General features: G+C 39.8%; 1 long non-coding RNA gene across 2 annotated transcripts in view; it reads right to left on the bottom strand.

Annotated features, from left to right (window-relative positions):
- The window catches only part of LOC119706591, a 39,411-nt gene extending 29,577 nt beyond the window's left edge, over window positions 1-9,834 (bottom strand). The window contains exon 1 of one of the 2 annotated variants that reach the window (XR_005258579.1): window positions 9,646-9,834. This is a non-coding gene — a long non-coding RNA (uncharacterized LOC119706591). Of the gene's footprint in view, window positions 1-1,484; window positions 4,285-9,645 lie in introns of those variants that run through there. The other variant, XR_005258580.1, reaches the window with a different exon arrangement.
- Between the last annotated feature and the right edge of the window lie 4,931 nt (window positions 9,835-14,765).

Genomic DNA, 14,765 nt, shown 5'->3' on the forward strand with positions numbered 1-14,765 from the left:
TGTCCTCTGAGTGCAGCTTTCCAGCCCCCAGAATTCACCACAGAGAGGGAAATCAGGCTTTTGCTTATCTTTACACTGCTAGAGTCCCTGCTTTCTAGTTCATACCACCAAAAGCAAGCTCAAACCAGAGGTGAATCTACTTCATGACACAACAGTTATGACAAACTGCTATCACTGTTATTTGTCCTGTATGTTCTTATCTCACAGTTTGCAATTAATCACCACCCTGGAAATCAAACACTAAGCTATTTGTACATTCTCATTGAAAACACATTTCAATTTCCTTTTACTTGAACTGCCCTGTCCTTTGCCACACCTGCTGAGTGCATCAATCTGCACGGCTCACTCTGGATATACCTGAGGAGTCTGATGACTCACACGAGACAGAGAGAACATAATCTCTAGAGAGAGAGCACAAGTCTGAAAAGTGTGATGCAATTACATACAAAGGGATGTGTTAGCAAATAATCACATTTGCATGGTGAAGATTGTTACAGTATGTTGTGACTGAAGACCGGGTTCTGTTCTCAGAAATATAAAGTTTTCTTCAGTGCATAACCATGTCAGCTACATGAGCACCAAGTCTGTACTAAACACCAAAATCCTGTGCAGGAAAACTATAAATCTAATTCCATCTATTTGATATATAGAAACATTTTTAGATGCATGTTAGCTTAGCCTTTGTGAAATCTAGGTTTATTCTATTCTAAGCTGTTGGAATCTATCTTACTCTCTTCTGTCGGGAAGGATTTTGTACTTTGCAGAGAAGGCAATTGGGAGAGGCTGAGTTTATGGAAACAGCAGGGCACGTGGACTGGTCTCCTATCTAACATTTATAGGGAAGGTTTCTCTGGTTTCGGCACAGCTCACAGATACAGCTTATTTCTCAGTACTGTCATTCAGCTTAGAGTACTTGGCTTTAGAACAAATATCTTGGATTCCCAAAGTCATCCTTGTCCTAAATCTGTAACCTGCAGGGATGGCTCCCTTACCTCCCTCAGGTTTTGTATCGATTGGTTTTACTCCTGAATTATTTGATGAGTTTGTATCTATTGGTTTTACTCCTGAAATATTTTTGCCACTCTGTGAGGTATTTTCACCATGAATGTATAATTTTGCAAATATTCAAACAGATGGCTCTGAAGATTGCTAGCTTCAATGTGTCTGAAGGACAGCCATATTAGTGCTTAGAGTAGTCTCTGCTCATTTGTTCAAAAGAATCTAATTTCTACATAAAAAAATAAAAAAGCCTCGAGCAACTGGAAATGCTGAAAGCAGTACTCCAATCACTGCACATCCTGAGGCTGATTGAGTGAAATTCTTGTCACAGATCAAACTCATGTCTAGTCTGAGATCTCTTTGTGTGATCACTCTCAAGTGAAAATAAGTTTAAAAATAAAGTTATCTATTGTATTTCAGTCTTGTTTGTTGTCAGCGAGCTAAAAAAGCACACATTTACAGTCTTACTTTTATGCATTACTTACATTAATTTGGTCTGAAATGCCACTTCTGAACCAATAGCTGGCTGAGCTCTGAGTCTGCTGAATCTGTGTTATGAAAGAAGGAAAATGAACTAATATTTTATTCAAAGTTTTCCTGGCAGTTTGTCTGTCCTGATGATTTAACTGCTATTTACACTGGAACCAACATGGAAGAAGATTGTAGCCTATGACTCCCAAGGGAGCAGCTATGGAATTTTTGCATTCTGCAGAATGTTATGGGTTGGCAACCTCTCCTGTGTGCTACACAGATCACTTCAATCCCCTGTGTTTATCCTATAAACAAGAAAGTGCTCTACACTGTTGTGCTAAAGAAAACAGCTGAAATCTAAAGCAGCTCAGTCCTGTTTAAGCTGTTCCCAGACACACTCCCTACCACACGGGTTTGTTTCCCATTGATCTGTTAATGAAAGCTGGCAGCAAATGCTACACTTCTACTGAGCATATTAATCATTGAAAGAAAACAGTATTTCTTCAGCTTTGGCAATTCCTGTACTCCACATAAATAAGGCCTCCTGCTTCCCTGTTAACCCTGTACACAGTGTAGGATCCCCTAAAGCATTTGGTTTCTTTGCAGTGGTGGATTTCTGCTCTAAGCCTGGATGCCTGCTGTGGAGTCAATTAAGATCTGAAAACATCCATGAGGCTCCTGATTCAGAACTCCACTTGTGGCAAGAAGCACAAACACTGTGCCTGGTGCTTGGACGCTTTTGAGAAATAAGAATGCAATCCTGGTGCAGCTGCTCATTTTCTCAGAACAGAGAAAGAGGAACATGAGCTTAATATGACTGATTCCTGTCATTTACAGCTACCTCCAGCTCTCACAGTGTGTGCTGAGTGCCTGTAAGGCACCAGGGAATTCCTCGTGTCACAAATGCCCTTCATAGGCTTTAGCACAGTCACTTTTCATCTTGTTCTAAGGTAACATGAGAGGGGTCTAAGAGCAGAGCCTACCAGAGACAGAATTAGCCCTCAAACAGGCCTTCTCTTCTTCTCACCCCTAGTTTATGGGTTTGTTACTAATGGTTCCCTTGAGGCAACTTTCTCCCTTAAAAACAAACTTCCCTGCACACATTGCCCTGAGAGAAACTGCTTACAGCTCAATACTGCGCCTGAAAGCTCCAGAAATTTTGTTTCATTGCACTACGAATTTGTGCCACGCAGCACGTGGCATTCTCCTTGTGGGGACCTCTCCAGAAGGGAGGATGGCACTGTTTCAGTGAGGCAATGGGTCCTAATTCAGCATTAATAAATCTATCCTCTACAGCAAAGCTGCATTATTGCAGATGATAATCACAACATTTGTACTGTCATATCCCCACATTCAAGGCTTTGACCAGGTTTCCAAGCATGAAGAGGAAATCAGAGAAATGCAGTTCATGCACCTGTGGAGGCACCAATCCAAGGCTGAGGGAGTAATCAAGTATAGGCTATTTAAAAACCACTTCACTGATCAAATAACCCACTATTCACATATAGTTACTTTATCTCCTGCAATGGAAAAATCCCTGAGGTCGATTAAATGCAGTGGAGACATCAATGATGACTGTAATCATCCTCTTATTTCTATTATTTACACTCCAGCTTACACAGAAGGATGTACCTGCTTGGTGACCAAATCAATTGTGCTGCACAATCATGGACAATTATTGTTAACAGTTGAACACAACAAAAGAGGGAAAAGGCAGTCCTTGGTGGGGGGTTTGCACATACTAGACTACAAACAACAAAGTACGACCAAAATCTCTATAATACAGAATATTTTAGTGTCTTGAATTAGGTAAAACTTCTTTTTTCGCCCCTCTAAGCCTCACTTTCAAATTGCTTCCTTAAATCAATCCTAGGAGAAATCATTTGATTGCATGTCTTCATTAGTCCCTGGAATGAATTTAATGCAAATTATAACAGGTAAATTAGTTTTACTCTGGCCTACTTGGGAGCAGTTTTATTCACATTTATTCCCAATTTTGTCTTTGCCCACTTGAGTACAATAGCAGAGAATATCCTGTGCTGCAAAAGGGCGGTGGGCTGTCCCAGAACAGCACAGGACAGAGCAGTGCCAGAGGGAGCACTGCAGTTCCTACAGCACCTGCAGTAGGCACAAATTTTAGTTCCTCAGTTTGGACACCTTGGCAAAAGAGTTTCTGACAGATGGAAAATGCAGTGCTTGTTAATTATGTGCTTGGTGTATCTCTCTCCAGCAGACACTGCATTTTTCAGCACGAAACTGGTGTTTCCTAGTAAGAACTAGACTAATCCAGCTTGGTGTTTCCCTGAATTTGTGTGCAATTTCCAAGTTCATTATTCTTCAAATTGTCTTTTAGTTTTCCTCTGTCCTGCAGGTTCACCCTAAAGGTGCAAGTTTATTGTGAACTGTATTTATAATATGAAAGATAGTAACAGTTGAAGCCCTTAGAATAAGAATTATTTTTATTTCTCCTTTTGACATGAATGTTTTATGATTTTTCTGTCTGCAAAGAAAATATCCCTGATTGATATTGACAGAATATTGATCCTCTTTCTTTTTAGTTCCTGTGGTCTCTAGCACAAGAAAATAGTTAGAGTAGCTAGAAACCATTTCCTTAACAATTGTTAAACTTATTTTGTCTCATTTGCCACAGAAACCAAGCTGTTCATAGTTTACTGTACTAAAGAAATTCTGTCAAATCAGATCACCAAAAAAAAAATCTGTATTATTTGCCTAAATTGTTAGCTAAAAAGCTCAACTATACTAGTGGAAAAGGATTAAGAATAACATTTTTTGAAGCAATAACCTGTTTTTCTCACCTAAATAGATACAAACTGTTGACAGAGAAGAAACAGCAGACTACAAAGAAAGAAGATGAAATGGAAGAAGGAAAATAAGATGATCTGTGATGTATTTAATGACCTACCATGACACACGTTTCTGAGCCTGTGAGCACAGCAGATACATTTTACACAGATGGAATAAATAAATAAATAAATAAATCCATTCTAGCCAACAGAATTTATCCTCAGTCTTTACTTCTGTAATATCACTCTTCGATGTTGCCTCAGCAGTAACACCCAACATCTGAGTGACATTTAAAAGTGCCTTGAACCTTCTGTACCATAACCCCAAGAAAATAAATTGAAACATTTCTCAATTTGCAATTAGAACATAGATCAGAATTATTTTTTATGCACAGGGTGATACCAAAGGCCTGAATTTCTGCCATTTGCACCCACAGAACCATACATTCTCACTTTTCCCAAGCCTTTCCCCAAGCACGGATGCTGGCATGGACTTCAGAGGCTGCCTGTGTGCAGATGGGTTAAGAACAATGACTCAGCCTTTCTGCTTTAACTCAAAAAGAAACAAACTTGTAAAAACAGTGATTTTTAGTGTATCAGACAAGGTTATCCAAATAGAACACAATAACTCTGTGATATCACTAAAGCCAATGACACCTAAATAACGAGATAGAGAGGTGCGATCTGTTCTTTGCCAGTTACTCGTTAACCAATCTTCATTAATCATAAAAAATGTTTTTACACGATTCTTGATTCTATAACTGCAATCTCCCAATCAGTGTTTTGCTCAGGTGGCCTTGGTCCAGCTACTATCCCTTCTTTTCTTGCTAAGGTATTTTGCAATAGCAACTGATGAGTTGGAGGTTCCAGCTTAATTTACAGATGAAATCTCTTCTAGTATAATCTCAATGTTTCTGGAGCTTTTTAATGTTTATGAGGAATTTTTTCATTTGCCAATTAAGAAATCAAAATGTCTTTTATATACTTTTCATCGGAATATTTCAGTAGTTCATTACCTGGGGGAATATATTTTATATTACTCTCTGGGGCAAATATAAAATGAAAACAAATGTAAAACTAATTAAATATATTTCATTTGTTGCAAGGACTGAAAAACAAAACTGAACAAAACCAAAAATCAATCTCTACATAAAGCTGTTTCCCTACTTTTCAGACCTAATTCAAAGTAATTTACATCACAGCCAGAATAAACTGAAAAAATATTAATATTAAAAATGCAGGAAACAAAACTCAATGATTCAATGTTAATCCTGTGACTGCAGTACCAGTGTATCTGTAGCCGGCATTCCAATTCTGTGCTAGGCTTCATTCCTTGCAGTCACATGGTATTATTGAGAGCAGAACCTGACTTATTAACATAATTGACTTCTATCAATCACTAATCACCTTGCATTAACACTGTTAATGAAGTTACAGTTGTGTAGTGATTTAAATAACACTTGTGAGGCACAGCTTTCCTGAGAGCTATTAAGAAAACTGCATTACCAGCTCAATTTTACTCCTCAAACCCAACACCTGAAGTGTAAAAGCCATGATCTTTCCCCCCAAAAACGCTTTGTCAAAAGCAGGAATGCCAGAAGCTCAGCCTCCAAGTTGCTTAAATATCTTTTCTTTGGTGACTACAGCTTTCTGCTGGCTGCTCTTAACCTTGCAGATAGGCACAGATAACACGATGCTTATCTGACAGGCAGGAGGTCTGGCAAGCTGCTTTGCAGACTCAAAAACAAGCAGTCCTCTGTGGATTGGCCAGCAGGACACTGGGAAGCATAAAGCTGGCTTGGGCCCGCCCTGTGTCCCAGTATATCAAGGTTTAAGCTTCATTGACTCCAGTATAGTGGCTTTAATCAAGATTTTTCATGCCTCAGAGAACAGTACAGCTGCTAAAGCTTCTTTAATAAGGGTTATATAGCTGGGGAAGCTGAACAGGAATTAGCTGAAAAGAGATGACTTACTTGTGGCCTTCTTAAGCAGCAATTTATTATAAGTCAGGCTGCAACATTGTTTTGCTCTAACATGAAAGAGGAATGTTGGTGAAGTGATTTAGTCAAGTCCTTGATTCGGTTCCTATCATTTCCTGCATTTTCTCTTGCAGTATCCTTCAAATTCAGGAAGTTCAATGCACTGTGCTAAGTCTCAGGAGAAACTCCTGCATTTTCCATTTCCCATCAGGTCAAGCAGATGCAGCCATCTTCCCAGGACTCAGTGGTAATATGGCCTTTATATAGCTTACCTTTAGATTTCACGGCTTTTTAAATCTGAATGAAATTAATATTACCTTATTGAGCCCATGTTGGCAATGTCAACGGAGTAGCCTGATAAAGAAAGCACTGATATAAGGCAGGTCTAGTAAAATGGACACAGCTTGGAATTTCAGTGAAGTAGACTGAAGATTCTTCAACAGAATGTATCTTACCTTTGCAGACCAGTATTACTGTGGTAGATTTAAAAAAACCCAAAACCTTATTGAAGATCAATTTATCCATTTCTAACTGGCACATGTCTGGCCTTACCACAATTCTCAAAGGAATAGTCCCACAGGAAACATGATCAGCATTGAAGTAACACAGCATATGGGGCATGGGATGGCTCCACGGGCACCTGCTCAAGCAAATAAACTCTATTGCTCCTCCCACTAGCCAGGACAAGGAGAAGCCCCTGCTGAAGCAGAACAGGGAATTTTTTCCAGAATGGGACATTTTCACTCAGTGGTGAATGGGACAAGATTATGCAGAGGAGACACATCATGTGTTAAATCTTGAGGCATCTGGCTCCTGATGGAGAAGGACTGCCAAACATTTATTTTGTTAGCTTAAAGTAGCTTGATGTTCTCAGCTTTGGACCCTTGGGATTAGGCCCCAGACAGAGGCATGCTGCAGAACAGCAGCAGATTATTATCCCCTTTTTACCTTCCCTTTCCTTCTTTTCCCACACAAAGACAGATCAGGGATCAAGCTAAACAGATTATTTCCTGCTGGCACCCACAGCAAGGTAACAAATCCAACTATTGTACAGCAAATGTGTGCTCTGAAGACTCAGTAGTCTGGAATTGAGGAACTATGAAGAGGAGTTAGAATATGTTGAATATAGATGATAACCTACATTTCCATCTGCCTCCTGTCTCAACTCTGAAAGGCTGCTGCTTATTTCCTCTCCACTGACCTCATGGGAGAAGAAGGGATCCTGTGAAATGCATGGAAGAGCAAGACCATGTGCCATTCAGCAGAATCTCAGCACCAGGACCTGGAAGTTAATCACATCTCCTTTTTCCCAAGGCAGGATATCTCCTCATGCACCATAGTCCCTCTTACTATTTTCTTAGTAATTGCCTCAAAGCTTCCATTCAGGCCACAAAGTTAAAAATCTCACAAAATCTGCCTATAATGAAAGTATATAAATCTTTCACTTGCAAACTTCCCATTAAGACTATTCCCACTGTTAGCAGAATCTACTGGTGGTGAATACTGGGTCAAAAAGCTAATTCCCTTGCAGTCCTTTTACTGTCTCCTTAATGGTTACTGAGAGCCTGGAAATGAGAGCAAAAAGTATTTAATTCTTTATTCAACATGAAATTGTCTTGATTTATACTCTTGAAAAATTAATAAAATGCCTCTGAGACAGTCTATCTCGGCTGCCAGGCTTGCACAAAGTATCTGCTGTATCTGCTGAGCTGTGCAGAACTGTAATAGAGAATAATACTTCTGCTTTCAGTGCAGCATTTACTGTAAATTTCCATTCTTCCAGGAAGGTTCTGACAGACATATTTAGCATCTCAGATCCGACTTCAAGAGGGAAACTTAGTTATTATTTGTTCTGCTAATACTTTTGAATAAAGACCTAGTAGCTGAACTTGGTGCAGAGATGGGACCTTTGCGGGTCACAATAAAGGCACCACCCAGATGTTCCTTCTGTACCAGGGTTCCTCTTTTCACAAATCACAGCACCATCCCGTGCAGACAACAGGATTTACATTCCTATACAAACCTTAGTTGGGTGTTGTCAGATTTACCCAATTTTGCCTGACAAACAGCTTCCCAATTATCCCATACTTGGTTACCTGCCACATATATTTAATTAAAACTAGCCCAACATCTCGGTTATTCTTGGTGATGATGGCACAGACTTCACCAACAGTCACAGACTAAAGGGCATCATGAATAGGATCCTTCACAAGGGTCCCAGGGAGAGAAAAAGTAGAATGTGCTATTTTCAGGCTTTAATACTTTATATATATTTTCTTGGCAAACCACTCATTTATTGCCCTGGTGTATCCTGTTTCGTTATGACCTTACTTTTCTCTCCTGTGAAACTCTACCCTGTCCTACCAAAGAGAAACATTGTCAAAACACATCCACACAGTTTAGGAAGGAAATTTACATCCAAGGTAATAGCAACAAAACTGTGGAAAGTCACCATGTTTCTAATGTTAAAAACATTGAGGAGGATTAAATATGTGCTCTTGGAGATGGGAGCTGCTGTTCAAATGTTCCAGTCCTATATTATTTATAATTGTTTTCAGCTTCAGAAACAATCCTTGTTCACTGACTTTCAAATAACCAATGAAGAAGTTAATCAGCAGCCAGAACAAAACAGCTTCCAGAAGGCAGTGACAGTGAAAAGGAAGTCAAGCACAGTTGCTGTAAACTCCTTTTATCCCCTTACCTTTATAAAGCCTTAGCCCTTAAAGCTGGACATGCTCTTTGCTACTCTGTCATGACACAGCTGTACTGCTGAGTTAGAATTTCCAAGCACTAAAAATGCTAAACAGAGCCAAAATAAAAGAACAATTGGAAAGCAGTTAATGAGCAATGAACTTCTCTTACTTTACTACAAAGCTCTTGAAAAGCTGTCCTTCCACTTGCCCATAAATCCAGATGCACACACAGGCGCAATGCACACACAAGTTTAGTCTGTTTGCATGTCTGCAGATCAGTTCAATACAGCACAATCTTTATCAGTGATATGATGAAATGTCTTTGTAGACTTGCCTGTAGCACACTTGAGAAGCAGCTGAAATAGGGTTCTGGTTGCCAGCAGGCTTATCTTTCATCTTTTACCTCTGACTAACACAGCAGAGAGTCTATTACCTGCATTTTTCACAGATGAATTTTTAAGTGTGATTTTGGGCAGCAAAGATATAAAGCAAATTCTTCTGTCTTTTTCATTCCTCTGAAATAAACCCACTCTCTCCTTGGAGCTTATCTGAAAGCTTGAAATTGAACTAATGACCATCTCAGGAGAAAACACAAACCGGACAATAAAATGCATATACAAAAGGCTCTGAGCATCCTCGCCCTAATGCATAATTCAAAGAAGTTGAAATGAAAAATCGTTAAAACTCTTCCTCACTTACCTGCTAATAAATATCAACAGACCATGCAACTTTGTTTCGGGTGCACTATCAGTGAGCAAATGTTTCTCTTCCCGCGTGAAGAAGGGATTTCAGAGAAGGCCCCTTGGCCAGCCCTGCTCTGAGCCAGCAGCACTCAGGGCACCTCAGCGTCCAAAGGCCTTCATGTGTCAGGAAGGTTTCACAACATGCTGTGATCTCTAAAGAGAAAACAACAAAATATTTAATGTTTGCAATGCCTCGTAACACTTGATTTCCCAATTCGTATTCAATTTCTGTCAGCAGCTTGCAGTGTATCCATCATCCTCCAGCCCAGGCCAACCCTGTGATTCCTGCTCCACTTGAATGAGAAACAGAGTGAGAAGTGGAAGGTAACTGCTTTAAAGAGCACAGCAAATCCATAAATACCCCTGAACTTGAATGCAGCAAAAACCTAAACTACAAAGCATATTTTTCCATAATTCATAAATATTAGATTGGGTAAAAAACCAATAATTTATAATATATATGTTTTAATTCCCAAGGCTTCCATAGACATCACATGCAAATGTTCAATTGTAACAAATCAAAATACCAACTCCGGACCATTTAATGAGTTAATTGATTTTCAGAGGAATCAGACAGTTTGTAGTTCTACTTGCCCAATTATTTCTTCTGCCTAAAGTAAGATACAGTTCTGACTCTATTAGTTCATTATGTTGTAAATCAGAGAAAGAGGAAATAGAAAAGACCAGCAGGAGAAGCAAACATCATCAAGGTTGACAGGAAAGTTAAATGAATTTTCTCCCAACATTCTGCTTAAGATCATTTCAGTAATAAGAGTGAAATAAATTTCTTTTGTTCTTCAAGTGAAATGTTGCTCTTTCATTTTACTAAAAACAATTCAAACAGAAAGGAAAGAATGGCTGCCAAAAGTTTTTAATTAATGAAGACCCCTAGTGAGGATGAAAACCTACACATCCAACCTCTTGGCATTTATTATCATAGCTCCTGTCAAGACAGGAACAAATTGTTCAGCTATATTGCAGAAGTTTTTAATACAGAATCCATAAAATTTAATTCATGGAATAAACCTCTTGGCAACTGCTTTCTAGTTAAGTAAAACTGGTTTCTTTCCAGATCACTGATCTTGCTTTGTAGGTAATTACATTTTAAAATTGTACTTTTCCTCAATATTACTTTGAAATATCTCCTTTTTAATAGATAATTACATAAAAACAGGCTTCTTAGTTCTTCTGGTATAATTTTTCATCAATATTTAATTATTCTAGTTACTCTCTACTAAAAGGGCTCATATTCTGGAGTTCCATACCAACTTTCACTGTAGCCGGGATTCCTCTGAGCCTTTTGCTAATGTGTACAACAAAACAGATAATCAGATTTTTCCTTTTAAGACTATTTTTTTGAACAAGAATTCTTCCTTGTCCTAAACTGCTAAAAAAACAAAAACAAAAATAAAAATCCCACCAAAAAACTACCCCAAACAAAAACTGAAAAACTGAGAGGAAAAGATGTTCTCTTCTTGTTGTTTACCCAGAAATGAAAATGGATAGGAAATACAAACACACTACCATGTGCAAAAATATCCTGCTAGTGTCCAAGGATGTCAAAACTGCAGATATCAGATGGGGCAAAAGAGCCTTCCCATTCATGTGGGACCATGGAGGAGCTCCTGGCCAGTCTGGCTCAGAGACCAACCCCTCTTGTGACTCTTCATCTTCCCTCGAGATCACTGCTCCTAACCCCTAGGACAAATATTTAAAGAGACAAAGAACTAGTTTGTGAGCTTGAAAGTTGGGTTAATTACTGAATAAATATATAACTAGAGAAGACAGAGGTTTATTTGGCTTATTTGACTAAAAATTCAAACTGCCCTCCTGATCTCCAGCCATGAGTGGAGATAACTGAAATTTCCGGACACACCGGAAAATGTGTAGGACACAAGATGGGACTTGAAATCTTATCTTGCTTCCATTGACATGCAGGGATGTGTCCTGGCTTTAACAAGAGTGGGGAAGGCTCCTTAAAGTCTCTCTTTTGAAACATCAGTGCTCAGTCTGCATCCTACAGGCTCAGTGTTGCCCCATTACTACACTGTTTCAACAGCCTGTGGAGTTTTAGTGACAACACCAGGCATGAAAATGAGCTGTTATCAAGGAAAAAAATCACCCAGCCCACTTCCTGCTGTTGCCTTTAAGTCCAAGGTAAAAAGTAAAAACATTAAAAAATGATGCAGTAAGGGCAAGACAAAGAATTCAGCTCCTCTCATTCCTAGAATAAGGCAAGTCATCTTTTCAAGGTAGATATGAATGGGTAGATTAGTTCAGAAGAAGCTGCAAAGAAATCTAGAAATACTTTATTCAACCAAAGGCCCTAATTATCTCATCACAATCCCAGTTGTCAGGAAACAAAGATGCAGCTCCAGATGGTTTCTCCTTCCCAAAAGTTAGTGTATACCTACAGAAATAGGAGCATAACTACCGAATACATGGGTCTTAATCAGAATTAATCTACAGCACTAAATTCAAGCAGGTTACCACTTCAAATGTATTTTTTCATTAAAGACTTTAGTATTTCCTAATTTAAGCACTCAGCAAGTTCCAGTTTCTTCTTACTGGCTCTCCAGTGCCATTTGTTAATGACACCAACCTCATAATTATCCCTTATTATTTGTTTTTGACCCTTTTCATTATCTCTTCTCTGCTTCTTTAGAAAATTCATTTTAAAATTACTGATCTCACTGAAAGCCTTGATGTTTCACTGTGTTCTCCTATCCCAAATCTTTACTTTAGCACTCTGGTTTTCTCTCTAATGAAGATTTCAATCACTGTTTGCTTTACTGTCAACCACCCTGACTGGCTGTGAGCATAATGAACTCCCTTAACCCCAGAGGAAGCCACTGCAAACCTGTCAGGGGTAATGGGCTCACGGGCTGCTGATTTCACTGCACGCTCTCCCACAGGCAGCAGGAGAGTCCTGCAGCAGCCTGACCTCCACAGCCTGCCAGGAGTGGGAGGGCAGGAGGAGGGATAGCCGAGGGAGCCAGGCACGCTCCTGTGTTTTCAGTAAACACTGCCTGGAAAATGGGCCTGCTTTATAGCCCAGATTAAAGACTAAGATAGACAGATAGATAGAGAGCAGCTGGCTGGGAGGGAGAAGCCCTCTGAGGGGAACTGCAGGGCTCACTTGGGGAAGAACGTGCCAGGGAATCAGGCAGCAGTTGGTGCATAGAGATGTCAGGCAACAGCGGTAGCTGAAGGCTGCAGGATGGGTACAGAATTACAGCAGTGGCATTCTCTGCCACCATCAAAGCTGTGCAGCTGCTCTGTCCCTGCACAAACCTTCCTTCCTGCTTCCCCACAGCTGATCCTGCATCTGAGCCTCGATTGCTGGAGCTTCAGCTCCCTTTCTAGAAATTTTTTTTTGCAAGGAATTTTTATGCATGTTACAGGAACTGCAGCTCATCTAGGAGAGTCCAGATCACCACAGGCACTCTTGGTGGTGGATCTGAAGGCAGGTCCCAGCTGTTTGCTGCGCAGCTGCACTGCTGAGTGCTGAAATACCCAGCCCAAAGGCAGCTAGAGCCTGCACAAATGGCACTGTGTCATTCCTCCTGTCTCCACTAAGAAAAGAGCCCAACCCAAACTGATCTGTCTCCAGAGAAGAGCAACATGAAATACATTTGCAGACAAGAAAAAGCAATGCAAGTTTCTGCCTGTCTGCTAAAGAGCTGACCCAGCCTAACTAGAAACATGGCACCAGTGGCACCAGGATACGACATGTCCTGCATGGGCAAACAATGTGGATGTGAAGATTCTTTGGCTTGGTTGGATAACAAAGTTTTGGAAAACATGCAGAAGTAGCTAAGCAAATATAACTACTACGTATGGAGCCAGAAAAACAGTAATTTCCAGGATACTGAGGCACATGTGGGTATAGAAAGTCACAGGGGATTATGACTTTCTTCTTTCTCAATTCATAAAGATGACATTTCACTGCAAAGAAAGCTCTCTTCATAGACTGATTTTGAAGGAAATAGCCTTAAAGTTGCTCTAATCCTGCCAGGGAGATTCAGTACAATAAGTCTCAGATCACATCACTGGTATGAAAGCAGCCGAGACAACAGAAGCAGTGGAAGTAAAAGTCTCCAGTGGATTGGTGGGTCAGGTCCTCAGCTACTCCGAACAGGCTGCAGTGCTCCACCTGCAGATCTGAGGCCTGGCTGAACACTCTGTGTTTGTGAGAGAGGAACATGGAACAGCCCAGCAACACCTTATTTCTTCACACTGCTGCTTTTCCCAGGAAACTTCTTAGCATTGCTTATATGAAATGCTGGACTAAACCTGGATCTCTGAGATGTCTCATTTTCCTTAATGCTCACAGTTAACTGAAATATTAAATATATAAAGTGCCAACCTCTTATTATTTAAAGCCTAAATTAACATAATTACCATAATTAGGACAAATGCTTTTCCCAGTCTATTATGTCTTAGCTTTTCCTGAAGGCAGATTCATTATCTTCAGGACAGCTTTTATCTAACAGTGAAAGCATTATTGAAATTGGTACCATTAATGTTCATCAAGACATGCACATCACCACTTACCTTGATATTGCTGATTTCTACCCTGATTGCCTAGGTGAAAAATTCTGTGGCTCATTAGGAAGACCAAGTATTGATTGAAAAGAAAAAAAAATTGAAATATAAAAGGCTGTACTAGCAAAACTAAAAGTACAGAAATATTTAACACAGATTGAAAGTGTGTTAAACCAGTGGTCAAAGCCATGAAGTCAAATCTCACTATGTTTCCAGTTTGGAATTTATTTAGAATACAAAAAAGAGGAACAAAAGAGCTCACAGACACTTTTAACTAGCCAAGTAGGACACTGGTAAGAGATATGCAGCACAAACTTCCTCACTGGCTGTATTCAAGCTCAACCTGAGATGCACCTTGATGGCAGTAGACTTGGGGACGTCTTGATTATGTCTCTCAGAGCTGCCACGATAAACACAATTAATTCAAAGAATGAAGTTCTGATGGGCTTCCCTGCAAAGCAGAATAACTGTGAAGCCACATTGCACATAATGGAGTTGCAGCACAACACCTCTGCACCTATAGCCAGT

Source organism: Motacilla alba, chromosome 13 (assembly GCF_015832195.1).
Source record: "Motacilla alba alba isolate MOTALB_02 chromosome 13, Motacilla_alba_V1.0_pri, whole genome shotgun sequence".
NCBI lineage: Eukaryota > Metazoa > Chordata > Aves > Passeriformes > Motacillidae > Motacilla > Motacilla alba.